Source organism: Acipenser ruthenus, chromosome 14 (assembly GCF_902713425.1).
Source record: "Acipenser ruthenus chromosome 14, fAciRut3.2 maternal haplotype, whole genome shotgun sequence".
Classification (NCBI taxonomy): domain Eukaryota; kingdom Metazoa; phylum Chordata; class Actinopteri; order Acipenseriformes; family Acipenseridae; genus Acipenser; species Acipenser ruthenus.
The window spans coordinates 27,374,965-27,389,616 of NC_081202.1; the positions used below are offsets into that span (position 1 = coordinate 27,374,965).

At 37.2% G+C, this 14,652-nt stretch overlaps 1 pseudogene; it reads left to right on the forward strand.

Annotated features, from left to right (window-relative positions):
- Nucleotides 1-2,884: 2,884 nt before the first annotated feature.
- Nucleotides 2,885-10,486, forward strand: LOC131697473 (biglycan-like; annotated as a pseudogene).
- Nucleotides 10,487-14,652: the final 4,166 nt, after the last annotated feature.

Consider the following 14,652-nt stretch of genomic DNA (forward strand, 5'->3'; position numbering starts at 1 on the left):
TATATATATATGATTAATTTAAAGCTATTCCTATAATGCATATTTGCCTTTTATATTTCACTGTATACTAGTCTATACTATTGTAAAGTATTAAATGGATCTGTTTTCAGATTTGAGAGAACTTTGATAATGATTGCAGAATGTTTTGTTTTCTGATCACAATTGCATGCAGTAAACATTTACATGGCTGCTTTTTCTGAGGCATTGTGGAAAAACAATGATGCAATGATCTCAGGTCCAGGAGTGCCCCCTAGTGAGTAACAAAGTACGTGCTGTTCTGCTAACTTTACTTCACACCCTGATTGAAATGTAATGTTTGATGACTGATCGGTCCCAGTTTGAGTCTGTGAATAATGTAGTACTGTACACTGAAACTCAAAACTAGAATCCAGTCAGAACAGTCATTAATGGATACTGGATAGTGCCTCGGGTCAAAACTGAACTAGTAACATCAACATACTGTATGGGGATTAAGAGCATACAAAGGACATGTGCCTGTGTTTTGAATTAATGTGTTAACATGTTCTTTACTTTTCCTAATGATTGTGTACCTGAAATAAGAATTTATGACATTTATGTACTCTATGAGATTTATTCATTTTTTTTTCACCCATTTATATATAGATATACAGTGTATTTATTTTATAAATGTGTGTAAGGTGTGGTCACAATTGTTTTCCTTTGAAAACTTTTTAATAGAAAAGAAAATACATGTGTTTATTTTGTATGACACCGTTGTAGGAAAATGAATTTAAAGCATTATAAGTTGTGTTAATATTATTGCACATATGTTCTCTGTTCTCACAATAAGCTTGAGATAGCAATGCCTAGTAACCAACTCCTTAAGTGATAGAAGGTCCATCAGTTAGTTCTGTGTCCTCCTCCACCAGTGTCCTCCATGCCTACGCTCTCCCAGAGAAAGGTAACTGTATTTTTTCCCTCTGTACTAGATTGCTTGTGTTTTCTTTCTGTATACTGGAGTCCTGTAACTCACTGTGTTTGGATTAAATAAAAGTGTTTACATTTTACTAATTGGCTGTAATATTTTATTCTAAATTAAAGTAATTGAACTAACACAACACCGTAAAGTATTGTATCCTTATCTTTGTGTTCTTTGCAGGGGCTTTACATTTTACTGACAGTTGCCAAGCAATATGTTCCGCTTCTTTTAGTCAATCTGTGTGAGCTACCTTGGTTGTGTTATGCCTTGAGGCAGTACAGCATCATTTGCTGTCCCTTATGCCACACAGGGTGACCTACTGCAGCTCTGACCCAAATTATGAAGTGCTCAAAGCTCTAACTGTCTAGACAGCAGCTTGAAGGGCCATATACTGTATCACTGGATCCATCTTTGGGGGAACCTCTTTTTATTTTGTTTCCTCTTTATACTGTAAATTTCCCAATTGCCCGCAGCACTTTATTTTTCTTTTGCACTGTTTGTTTTTTGCCTGTACTTCCTTTAATAAAGAACATTGGTTCTATTGGAATGAATTTGGCATTATAGTGATTCCTGTGGCAACTTCACGGTTTTCAGTGTGCAGATTCTTCCATACATCAGCTAACCTAATCCTATGCATTGTTAATATAACTACCAATTTCCCCTTCTCTAAACCTAAGACTAAGAAAATACAAACATTTCAATTTCTTCAGCCCTGATGTTAATTTATAAGGTGCTAAGCCCTGGGCCATTTGAAGGCTTACAACGAAACAGCAACCTAAAGCAGGAAGGTACTGTTTGAGTTAGTAATGTTAGGTTTATTGCAGATTCACAGATGTTCCAGGAGTTGTTGTGGGAAAATGGATAACCTGCAAATTCTACAGTACTTAACTCCACGTATCAGTTTACACAGGAACGTTTGTTAATATAAACATATGGGCCCATTTCGTCTGTAGAGGGAAGAACAGATTGAAAGGATATTATGTCCTCAACACATTAGACACCACCTAACTCTCTTGCTCTGCAGCACTTAAGTTTCAATCCTGGAATATGAATCACACTGGCTGAGTAAACTTTCATTTATTGTAGAGATTGGAAGCACTAGGGTTCAATTTTAGTGCTACCTCAGCTCACTGGAAGCCTAAGTCTTGCACTATTGTCGCAGTAATATTCCTAATTAGAAGCAGTTTCAGATAAAACATTGTTAAAAACCTTGTACTGTTGTCATTGTTGTTCTTAATTAAACACAGTCTCTCCGAAGGAGACTGTTATCCTAATACTATCCTAATCCTAATAAGTATTGTGTCTAGTTTTTGTTTCTCATACAGTTTACTGGGTTAAAATTTCCCTTGGGCCCAGTGCATGATTATAACCAGTAGGAGTACTGTTCCCTCCTGAGTTTTACCTTTATAAGACTCGAATGTGACAAACACATCTGGGGAAACATATGATCTAGGAATGAAAAGGGGCTATAGATGATGTGCTGATTTAATAAATTGAAGGTGGCTAGCATTGTAAAAACATGGGTGACAACTGCTTCTAAAGACCTTTTAAAGAGAACATATTTTGCATTTAATAGTAAAAATGTACTGCTGGCACATAAAAAAAGAAATTGCGTTTTGAGTTTTCACAGGTTTTCTTCTGAAAAGAAACAGCAAACTAACCAGATACTTCCAATAGATGATTATTTCTAAAGAAAACTAATTTCACTTTTGACCAAGACCAGTGTACAGTGACACCTATCTACACTGTATTCCTTATATATTCCCCAGATCTTCCTCTCCACACTCGCATCATCTCAAACTCGACCTCAGCCCACAGAATTTTTTTCCACAGAGGCGCCATTAAAAACTCCTATCTGCTATTAACCAACACTACCAATAACAGATAAGCAGCACAGCAAAGTCTGGTTTGCTGAACAACTGAAATTGATTCTTTGAGTTGAGGATGTTCAGAAGGAGAAACGTGGCCATCATTCAGGAATTCAGATTCAGCATTCGAGAATCTGAATCTGGTGGGTTCTGTGGTGTCGTGGGTAGATTGGTCAGTTGTGGTTGTCAGCTGTGTAGCGAAACATGAACAAAGCAAAACATGAACAAAGCGATACGCAAACGAAAAATGCAAGACAGAGAATAAGGGCATGACTTGGGGTTTAAATAGGGAGACTGGCAGATAATATTGGTGGGACAGAATGGGGGAGGAGTCCTAGCTCCTGCCCCCTGACCACACACAAGGTTACTTTTGAGTACCGTTGAAAGGCACTTATTAGAAAGAGAACGTTTTACAGCAGCAGATGTTCTGTCTAATTTACACTGTAACAGAGATTATCACAAGGGATCACATTTAGCCCATGTATGTCCCTTTCAATCATAATAAATTATCTTCAGATTGAGGACAACATTGTGATTTATGTGGATAATAAGGCATGAAACTACCTGAATGTTATATACATCAAAAGGCACTGATTTCAGAACATATAAAATGAAATCTTGAGCTCTAAAATATTTAATGTTAATTATTCTGGATAATGCATATTTGTATAGCATGATATCTAATAATAATAATAATAATAATAATAATAATAATAATAATAATAACACAAAACACAATATATGTGCACAAATGATGGACCACAGTACCCTAACAATATGTCTTCTTCTTCTTCTTCTTCTTCTTCTTCTTCTTCTTCTTCTTCTTCAACTATAGTGCCCAGTGCGGAGGAAGGGAGAAGGCGATAAGGAAAGTTAAGGTCAATTCTACGGTTTTAAAAAAACACAATAATAATAATAACAAAATGAATATTGTGATTAAAAGAAAGTCAATATTTTACTTCCTGAAGCTGTTTATAACATTGTGTTCTTTCATTTTCAATTCCCCAATAAAGTATCAGTATCCCTAATTAAATCTGAGCATTGCTGCCCTCTCATGATACTGTTTTACAGTTCTAATTAAACAGCAGTCAAAGTCAGTGGTTTTCAACCCTGGATCCACTGTGTACAATGGATCCAGTCTATGTTCATTACTAATTTAATACAAGAAAAAAAGAGAACTGTTTGAAACTAAAACTTGGACCATTGGGGATACTTGGCTGAAAACCACTAGCTCATCCTTTAGAAAGAAAGGGAAGTTAAAGAGATTGTCACCCCTTCGTAATCACTCACAAGATCAGACATCAGAAATAAGATAGGGCTTGGTCTGGTCAACAGGGCTTGCATTAACAAATGAATCTCAAATACCTGGTTCTTTGGAAGTGTTGATAGACATAGACCAAATATTTGAAATGTGGCACCACCCAAAGATCTTTCCACAAAAAATACAAGTAATCAAGTAGTAATATAAAACTTCCTGGTAACACAGGAAGTGAATTTAAAACATTGTAACACTAACAATTGTCTTCATTAGTCAAAGCTAAAGTAGTCCAGAACACAAAACAGTCAACAGCAGAACAATGCAGGCTTTGTGTACGAATGTGAGGAATTAAAGACCTTGGTTATAACCTCTTTCAAAGTTCAGTTAATGGCACTAGCTTAGTCATAGACATAATTGCCTTGGACTTGTAGCATTGCTAGCCACTGAGCCACGTGCATCAATATAGAAGTACATAATTTACAGTCGAAAAGAAGACATCTGTAGGAAATGGACAGCATTTACTGCAGGCTTTGTAAAGTACAGGATGGTAACGTCATGCAGGTTCCTACAAGCTCATTTATTTCAGTTTGATGCCAGCTAGTGATTTATTTTCATCTTGTATGTTATTGTGCCAAATATATTCATGCTATTGATGTGCAAAGCTTTCAAATATATCATATGTCATACCTTTCTACAAAGTGGTTCCCATCCTTGGTTTAGATTGTTTGGTATCCAAAGTGGTTCCCATCCTTGGTTTAAAATTATGGTATCCAAACCCTTCTGCAGATTTTTGCCATCTGTGCAGTCTTTTGCAAAGAAGCATTGATGTGTCATCATTTGAGCCCCTGTGTGACTATTCCAGCAATGCATTGGGTATCACTGAAAACCACTGGGCCTCTGTTAATTGTAGGGCTCAGTAGAGAGTCTCCCAACTAGATACAATACAATACTGTACAATGTATAATAAAGTGTTGCATGAAGATAAAAAGTCAGTTTTTAACTTGTACTGTACACATACATATCAACCCATTTGTGTTGTTTACAAGACTGTCTCTTGAACACCAGCTTTCATTATATGATCAATTATGACTAAAGAGACACAATTCATTTAAGAATGTAAAATTGTCATGTAAAAGGAACTGAAATTAGGAATTGTGAAAGTGTGGTTTACAGTGTTCAGGTGATTAGGTGAAACAGGTGCTCCAACAAGGACAGACACAAAGTTACAGTTCTTTATTTTCTTTCTTTTCCTTGGTTTGGGACCGTGAAATAATAAATGCTGACTCTACCCAACAATGGGTACTGTCAGCAGTCAAACCACGGGGTTGAGTCCCGAAATAATAATACACAAACAAACACACAACACAGACACGGCCACTTCTCCTGATAGTGTGTGCTCTGATTGCAGGTGCGGTGCAAGGTCATTTACAGTGTCAAGTGGTGCAGTGTAGTCCTGGCTAGTTGCTGGCCTGTAGCGACTGTTCCTGGATCATGTTAGCCGTCTATCAGTGACAAACACATACAGTTAGATTTCACAAAACAAACAAACACTTAACACTCACGATTGTTTTTACATGGTCCATTTCCTTTTTGGTCAATTTCGTAACCACATCAAAAGGAACAGATTACATCGTCACACCCCCAAATATACCCTTTGATCACGCCCCCTGCAATAGCTAGTTCAGTCATGTCTCCTCCAATCCATGACTGACACATCGCATACCACTTTAGGACGAGGACTTCGGGCAATGTGAGTCCATCCCCTTCCTGACTGGCTGGCTTCCGACTGACCCTGGAATGAACTGCCAGGGCAACCAGTACGAGGCGCTCTGTTCCTATTACACAGCACCCCCACCGATCGGGAGGGAGATTGTTGACTAGGACTCATTCGCTCTCTGTCACAAGAATGTATATAAAACATGCTGAATATGTAGCCTATACGTATCACCTGCATACGTGAATAAAACCTAGATCTACAGTAAGGGAGCTTTTGGGGGAGATTGGGGTGTGGGATGGTATACCAGTTATTTTGATGATGTTCGGGTGTAATCCAATCAGTCATTGCAGGATCACATTAAAGAAGTTGGTGTAAAGAAGACAGTCTTCAAGGGCTGAATGGTTGAAACAGACCTGAAGACCTGAAAATATATCTCCCGAATTTGGACAATAATGTGCCACATTCTATGATAAATCCATCATATCACATTTTCTTAAGTGGCGATCAGTACTTATGAACAGATATTCTTTACTAAATGTATTACCGTTCATTTTTAAATTGGACTTAAAGGGAAAATATGTATATTTGTTGGAAGTTTACCAAGTATTCAGTATTTAGTTAACTAGTAGCAGTGAAAGACAGCTACTGTAAATGATCAAACTGGCCATACAGTTAACTGATCAGGGTATCTGTATTTATGAGCACCAATTACTAGCAAAAGAGCCATGCAATGTATTAACTAGTTCTGTATATAATGGTGAAGGAAGTGTAGCTGTCCAGAAGGTCATGACTTGTCTTCATAAATCATCTTCACAAGGATCCGTTCTGGTAATTTCCAAATATAGGCTATTCCACCAAGCTATAGGAGCTGTAGAATTTAAGAATAAATGAAAATGCATGCCACACTCCCGCAACAGAAAAACATAGCACCACAATGCAACAGTTTAACCACAAGGGTCTAAGTGCTAAAGCAAACATAGAGACTTCAGTGGTCCCTTTCTCCTTTTTACCTTTTTGTGAGTTTTATCTACATGCTTACAGTATTTTGTTATAAAGATTGTTCTTCTCCATCATTTAAGTGTGAACATTCCATTGGAAGATTCTGTTTTTTTAAAAAGAGATAAAAAGCCCATCATTATCTGTCCTGTCTTTTGCCCAAGTTTGGAACTCAATAATGCAGAAGAGCACTGTGAATGAGCACATCTATTGAAACCAATGGAACATGCTGCTACAGAGTAGCCCTTAATATGAGTGCAGACTTCAAGGCAACCTGAGCAACACAACAGGAATATTAAAAGACACAACAGTATAGTTTTTCAGAAATCTGTCCAGCTAAATGTAATTTAAATAATTTGTTGATAAAGTTTTAGTTTATTTCAATGACATTTCTTCTATAGATTTAAACTGACACATATAACTGTACAATTGGACTAAATGCACAGTATTGGCCTAGTTTTAATTGTATATGTTTTCCTCTTACAGAAACCATGAAAATATTGACATGTATTATGTGGACATTTGTACTACCAATCTGGGCAAATATAATTCAACCTAGTAAGTAGTGAATATGAAATGAATTGTCTGTCTCGTTGTCATTATGTGCGTTGCTGTATGTCTTTTAATTTCTGACATACTGTAATGAATGATAATAGGTCTGCATGCTCTTATAAACAATAGAATGACATCATTTTGTCAAGTATTACTCCAACAGTATTGCAGAAATACACCCCCCCATTGGGATTGCAATTAATATCTAGTTGAATAGGATTTAGGGCTTTACTATCAGAGTCCCACACACACACATGTATACAATACAATAAGAGTGTACATGTGGCACTTTGGGTTTTTATAAGTGCAGTTACATAAAATAACAACAATTAAGAATCAAGAACTTTGTGTGCTTCTACACAGTCAACAGATATGTGAACAGGTTCATACCAAAACAGCAAATGGTGACAATGTGTTTTTTCCTCCAGGTTTAAGTATCACAGTAATAGTAAATGAAGGGACTACAGACAATACAACTCAAGCCGGTTTATTATTTCTTGAGTCAACCGCAGCCACTGTAACTGTGTCACCATCGCCATTTGTGGTTGAAAGCAAAGGCAAGGCATGGCATGACCTCAGTGTGGATCCCAATGAAGGAAACAAAAAAATACAGACAATAGCACCGTATTATATCAAGGTGATCCCACCACCACACAGCCCAGCATTCCTGAAGGGGTTTGTTCCACAACTGGATTCAAGGAGAAGGAGGGTTCCAAAGTAATTCCTACATCTAATATTTTAGTACAGTTTAATTCGACACAAACATCAGTGTTCCTGGAGAAAGCAGCAGCCCCAATAGCGAATATTAGTACTGATACTTTAAACTCAACATTGTCGCTAAGGGAAAGCGAGTTCAGACTCCCTGATTTGTTTGAGATGGAGTTGGTTCCCCCTGCTGTACAAGTCATGGAATCAAACTCTTCAAAAGCTGTCAGAGCATCAAAGAAAAAACTGCCAAGAACTTTAAAAAAATGCCACAGTTCCTGAAAAAAAGGAAGAATGCCAGTAAGGAGCCCAAGGAAAAGGCTAAAAAACAACCGATTTTGAACAAAGGGAAAAAAACTAACAATGGTAAGAAACCTCAGAAGAAAAGCAAGAAAAAGGTAAGAAGGAAGAAAAGATCCCCTATTTTCCCTATTTCAAGAATGATTACTGTCCACCAGAGTGTGCCTGTTATGGGAGGTAAGATTAAAATAAGCATATTACTTATTGTACATTTTATTCAAATGAGTACGAAAGCAGCAATTTATTTCTATATAATAGGTAAAAATACCTTTTACCAAGTATACCAAATTCCTTTTGTTCTTTGCTGCAATGATTTGAAGCTGCTGCACTGACAAATTCATCCTAAAATGTTAATGTAGGGTGGACAGAAGAGTTGGGGTGGACAGAGGAATAAATTGGTACTGTTTAAAAAAGTGTACTCAGTACCTACTTTAATATTCATTGTATGTTTTTTTGCAGAGTGATGCAGTGTTCTGATAAAGGAGTTGATAAAATCCCATACGGAATCCCATACAACACCAGGTATATGCTGCTCATGAACAACAAGATAGACCTGATTCAGTTGGATCTGCTGAAGGAATATCTCACAATGGAGTTCCTGGTACTCAGCAACAACCGCCTGACTGACAGTGCCATAGAGGGAACCTTCGAAGGAATAGAGAAGCTTACACAGCTCTACCTGGACAAGAACTTCCAACTGACCTTCCCCCGACCTTGGAGGAGCTGAGGCTGAACCTCAACAACATCAGTGTGATGTCAGAGCAAGCGTGGAGCAGGTGCAAGAGCCTGAAGATCATCAGCATTAACAATGACTCAATCCCTGCTGGAACCTTTAGTTCCCTCACCAATTTGCAAACATTGAGTCTCAATCACAACCATTGCCCACCAACCTAAAATAACTATTTTTGGAAGGAAACTAAACAGACACAATTTCAGCCCACATCTTTACAGACTATTCTGAACTGCTTTACCTTGACCTCCGCAACAACCTCCTGACCAACAAGGGTATTGGTAAAAATTCTTTCAGTCGCATGGTTAATCTTGAGAACCTCAACCTGGGGAAGAACCGTCTTAATCTATTATTATTATTATTATTATTTATTTCTTAGCAGACGCCCTTAACCAGGGCGACTTACAATCGCAAGCAAATACAAATACATTCAAGTGTTACAATATAAGTCATACAATAAGAACAAGAAATACAATAATTCTCAAGTGTGACAAACCACAATTCAATAATACAGCAGATAATAGTGAAAGTTACATCAGGATATGATTAAGTAGTGATAGTTACATCAGGATATGATTAAGTACAAAATACTACAGATTAAACACTTGGCAGATTACAATATTCTGAGGTACAGGATTAAATGCAGTAAAATAGGGGGCAGATAAGAGCAAAATAAAGCATATTTAAATGAAGGGTGATAGTGTCCCAGGATACAACAGAGGAGTTCTACAGGTGCTGTTTGAAGAGGTGAGTCTTAAGGAGGCGCCGGAATGTGGTCAGGGACTGGGCAGTCCTGACATCTGTAGGAAGGTCGTTCCACCACTGCGGAGCAAGGGTGGAGAAGGAGCGGGCTCGGGAGGCAGGGGAGCGTAGCGGAGGTAGAGCCAGTCTTCTAGTGCAGGCGGAGCGGAGAGGTCGAGTGGGGGTGTAGGGAGAGATGAGGGTCTGGAGGTAGCTGGGTGCAGTCTGATCAAGGCATCTGTAGGCTAGTACAAGACATCTGCTACCCATACATCTCCCAAAAGCATTAAAGAACTTAGTTCTTGAGGACAACAGAATTGACTCAGTGAGTAAAGATGCATTCTTAAAAATGCCAAATCTGGAGCAACTTGGGCTCTCTCGCAATAAGATAGCCAAGGTTGCCGCTGGTGCTTTCAAAGGCATGTCGGCTTTGCATCTTCTGGACATCAGCCACAACCATCTCCTTGAAGTTCCTCGTCGGCTTCCTTTAACGATGCACTCAGTGGCCCTAAACAATAACAAAATCAAGTCTATCCCCCGGGATTCGTTCTGTGGAAACAAACCTCAAATGAGCCACTTAGTCCTTGTCCATTTAGAGCATAACAATATTGACATGAGGAATATTGATGCCCATGCTTTCAGGTGCCTCAGAGGCTATCAAATTATCCATTTCAATTAAGTCTGTTGCAGATTCTTTTTAGTAATTAGAACAAATTAGATGTATTCCTTGTTTATTATATGCACTCCACTTTTTTCTATATTCTGAATAAAAAAAAGTTTGTATTACGGACAAATAAATATGTAGTTTTGTAATTATGATTACTACACTGCCAAAAAAGACACATTTATATTATTACTGTTTAATGAGTTAGCTGAGTGAGGTAGGGTATTTCACCAGTAAACACTAGATGGTGCTATTGTAACCTTGAGCAAATTTATTTGTGCAGTTTCTAGAAAAATGAACCGATACCAAGTTCTGGTAAGAGGACATTACCAATAACATTTGATAAAGACAAATGCATTTTATACCTTTTTAAAATGTTTGACTTTTTACTTTGCTCTTATTTATGTGAGCATGAAAATTATTCATGCTCACATAAGTAAGGTACTTTATAATTAAGAACGGAGTCCTTTCGAAAAGCATAACTGATTTTAAAAGTTTTACAAAATGAAGTGTTCCAATACTGCCATACAACCAAAATCACAGTAGCAGCAGCTATCAGATATTGCCATATAAAGGCCATCTGTTCTTTATTAGTTGACGATTTTCTATAAAAGCATTTTATTTCATATACTCAATCCAACCCTCATTCCAAAGCGTCTTGTTATAAATCATGCTCTGTGTTAAGGTTTATAGTTTGGCTCACAGCACTGATTAGAAAATAAACAAGAAGAAAAATCCCACGCTTGGCCAAACAAAAGCTGCTTTTTAAAAAGCTGTTCATCATTTCTTCACTGGGTCAGGTTTAATTTGCACCTTTATGATTGATGTAAGTGTCCAAATTCTAAAATGATAAAAGAAAAATTGGATAGCATCCCTGATAATGGGAAAAAGATTTTGGGAAAGAAAAATGCAAGCTTTTTTTCCACATTTCCCACTGGTGCAGAATGAAACTCATTATGTGTATATCTTTGAATTCCATTTGTGTGTTTGTTTGTTCTACCATTTTATGATGTTTCTGAATTGTTCTGAGATCTTTTGGTCTAATGCAGAGATGTATTCATTTGTTCTGATAGCTTTCTCCAACTGCAATTCAGCTTGCTTGGGTATCTGGTGTTCATGTGTCTGTGCTTCCAGATACCAGAAATGTGATACTCTGACTTTTCAACTTGGCTACAAAAATAAAACTATTGTAGGACACCGCCATGGTAAAAAAGAAAAAAAAAGAAGGATACTTGTCAGCACTGGAAAAACAGAACTCAGAATTGCTGAGAATGACTACAAACCATTTACAAGCTATGTAAACTACATGGAGTACTATTGACTGGTTGGATATACTGTATAGCTTAAGATATCCTGTGGAATTGATTAGCAACAGACCAATTGTTTCCTGTTTTTGTTTGTATTTATCATTTAGAAATCATTTTCCAACTCAGCATGCTGGGATCTTTGAAGAATGAGTTTTGGTCTCCACATCCACAAATGGCACTTATTGGCTTGTGTTGTCTTGATGTTGATTTGAAATGAAAAGTTTATATATATATAAACTTTTCATTTCAAATCAACATCAACGTGTTTTATTGCCAGAATGTTAACATACAGTATGACATGTAATATTGCACTACTGCATTAGCTTTAGTATAGACACATACTGTGCGAATAAGGACAAATACTATTTGTCAAGGCAATCTTGTGCATACAGTAAGTCTGAATAGATATGACCTGCATATTTGCAAACACTAAAGACCCTGTGGGATTTGTAAATAAGAGCCATTGCCCTGGCTGAATACTGGGACTGTGCATCCTGGCTCAAAGGGGACCTAGTAAAAATCTGGTTTCACCATTAGATGGCACTCTAGATGCATCTCTAATCTCTTCTGCAATTGATACAGATTTTGACAGCAGCCATTTTACCTTCACTGTTATGTCTTACAAAAAAGGTGAATATATATATATATATATATATATATATATATATATATATATATATATATATATATATAAAACTAAATAACAATACATCTATATCAATGTCTAAATTCAAATAGGTAATGTTTCACGTACAACCAGTGTGAACTGTTAATATAATTTGTTTTTATCAATTACCTTCCTAGTATTTAAGACTGCATAATATGAAATAGCACCCACAAAGTATCACCATTTTAATTAGAATAACCTGAACTTCTTCAGCCCTTCTTCTTTAGACCTGGTATTATCTTGGTTGGTTTATTGTATGCTATTGTATCCTGATGGCGATCAATTGAATAATTAAGGATCTGGCTGGAACAAAGTCTTGCAATGGAATGGGCAGGATAAGCCAAGGTTTCCTACCACCGTCTATGATATTGAATATTCATAGGTATAGTAGTAATGAAGTAATATTACTCAATTTATTTTTATTGCAGGCAATCTTGGTCAATGGGTTCATCACACCACACATATTTTAAGAATCCCACAGTTTAAGGACTGTCAAGTATAATACAGTACAGACTTGATGCTGGTGCTGATGATGATGGTTTAAGTAATGGTTTATGTATTTGGGTAGTTTCACCACTAGATGTCAATGCTGTTTGTGTTACTTAAGAGCAGGAGGAAAAGAAACACAGAAACTTCTTATTGTATCCCAAGACTGCACAGATACCACTACCAGGTAACCTCTGGGGAGACTTCATTTACATCAACTGCATGTTAATGTCATAATCCTTGATTAGGAGGGTCTGTTGAGTATTTGTTCGATGATTCAAAATCAATTTCTGTTCTTGAACCTCACTATTTTGGTGTGGTGAAAACTATGTGCCATTTCAGTAGCCTTAACACAGTAACCTTAATCCAAACCTCAGTCCTAATCTTATCATAGATTATCCATACATGAAATTTACCAGAAATGAATGGACTTTAAATGTCTAATTTTATTTCTTGTTAATGTCTGATTATTTTTTTTTGATTAAACAATACCATTAAATACCAATGAGGGGGTCTATATATGTATAGTTTCAAACAAATTGTATGGAACCTGAAAATGTCATTCTGAAAGTAGTAGCCTAGATGAAAACTGTGTATGAACACCTATTGTGGGTGTGGGTGTTTGTGTGTGGTGCAAACGGCTATTTCCATTGAGGATGTAATATTTACAGAAAGGCGGTGCAGAGAAAGAAAATACAGGCTACATATGTTCAGCTGGTGCAGAATGTGTGTGTGTGTGTGTGTGTGTGTGTGTCTAATCCGATTCATCTACCTTATACAAACTGAACTATAGCAATGCAAAATAGTTTCAGGAAGAAAAACAGATATCCACAATGCAAACTTTTGATTCATCAAACATTAAAGGTACTATGTTTTGGGTAAATATAATTCACCAATATTACCCTAAGGTCCTGTAGGACCCTGTCTGACCCAACCCCCTCTACAAAGACTCACTACCTGAAACCATTCTGCAAAGCAGTATGCTTTCCTGTGTGGATCTCTCTCTCTCTCTCTCTCTCTCTCTCTCTCTCTCTCTCTCTCTCTCTCTCTCTCTCTCTCTCTCTCTCTCCTTTTCGTCTGAGCATGTTAGATGTTATCTCCAGTGCGTTTCTGTTTATGCAGACAGCACAAAACCGAGAGCCGAGCTGCAGCTCTCGTGGCGTTCAGTATTCCACAGGAATGCTCCTTGATGCTGTAATATTCATAGGCCCCCAGGGCATGCTCTCATCCTGTCTGACATTTAGGAACAGGTCTTAACTCCTTCCAGACTCTTGCTGCAATTAATTGCAATTTTAGATTTGCTTCTATTTTCTTTTTGGGAACACGCATGACTTGTGATTATAATGCAAGAGGCATTGGGTTTAAACTTCTGATGGTAGCACTGCAGAAGTGCTGAAGGAGCTCAGAGGGTAGAATGATAGATTGCTTGCTGTACAGGAGGCAAAAGCCCACATATGCAGTCTCTGAATTGAAGGAAAGGCTGGATTTAGTTCAGTGGTGAGGTGAAGGATACCCTCCCACCCCCCACCCCTTAACTTGTTCTGATCTAATTTAAGATGTAAGAAACAAATTAATTACTAACCAGTATTCAGTTTATTGACACTGTAAAAAGCTCTTACATCATAAGATACTCCCTACACTTGTGTATGTCTAGGACAAAAACATTAAAATTCATAAAAAAAATAATGCCTACTGTACATAGATTATTGGTAGATATTAGC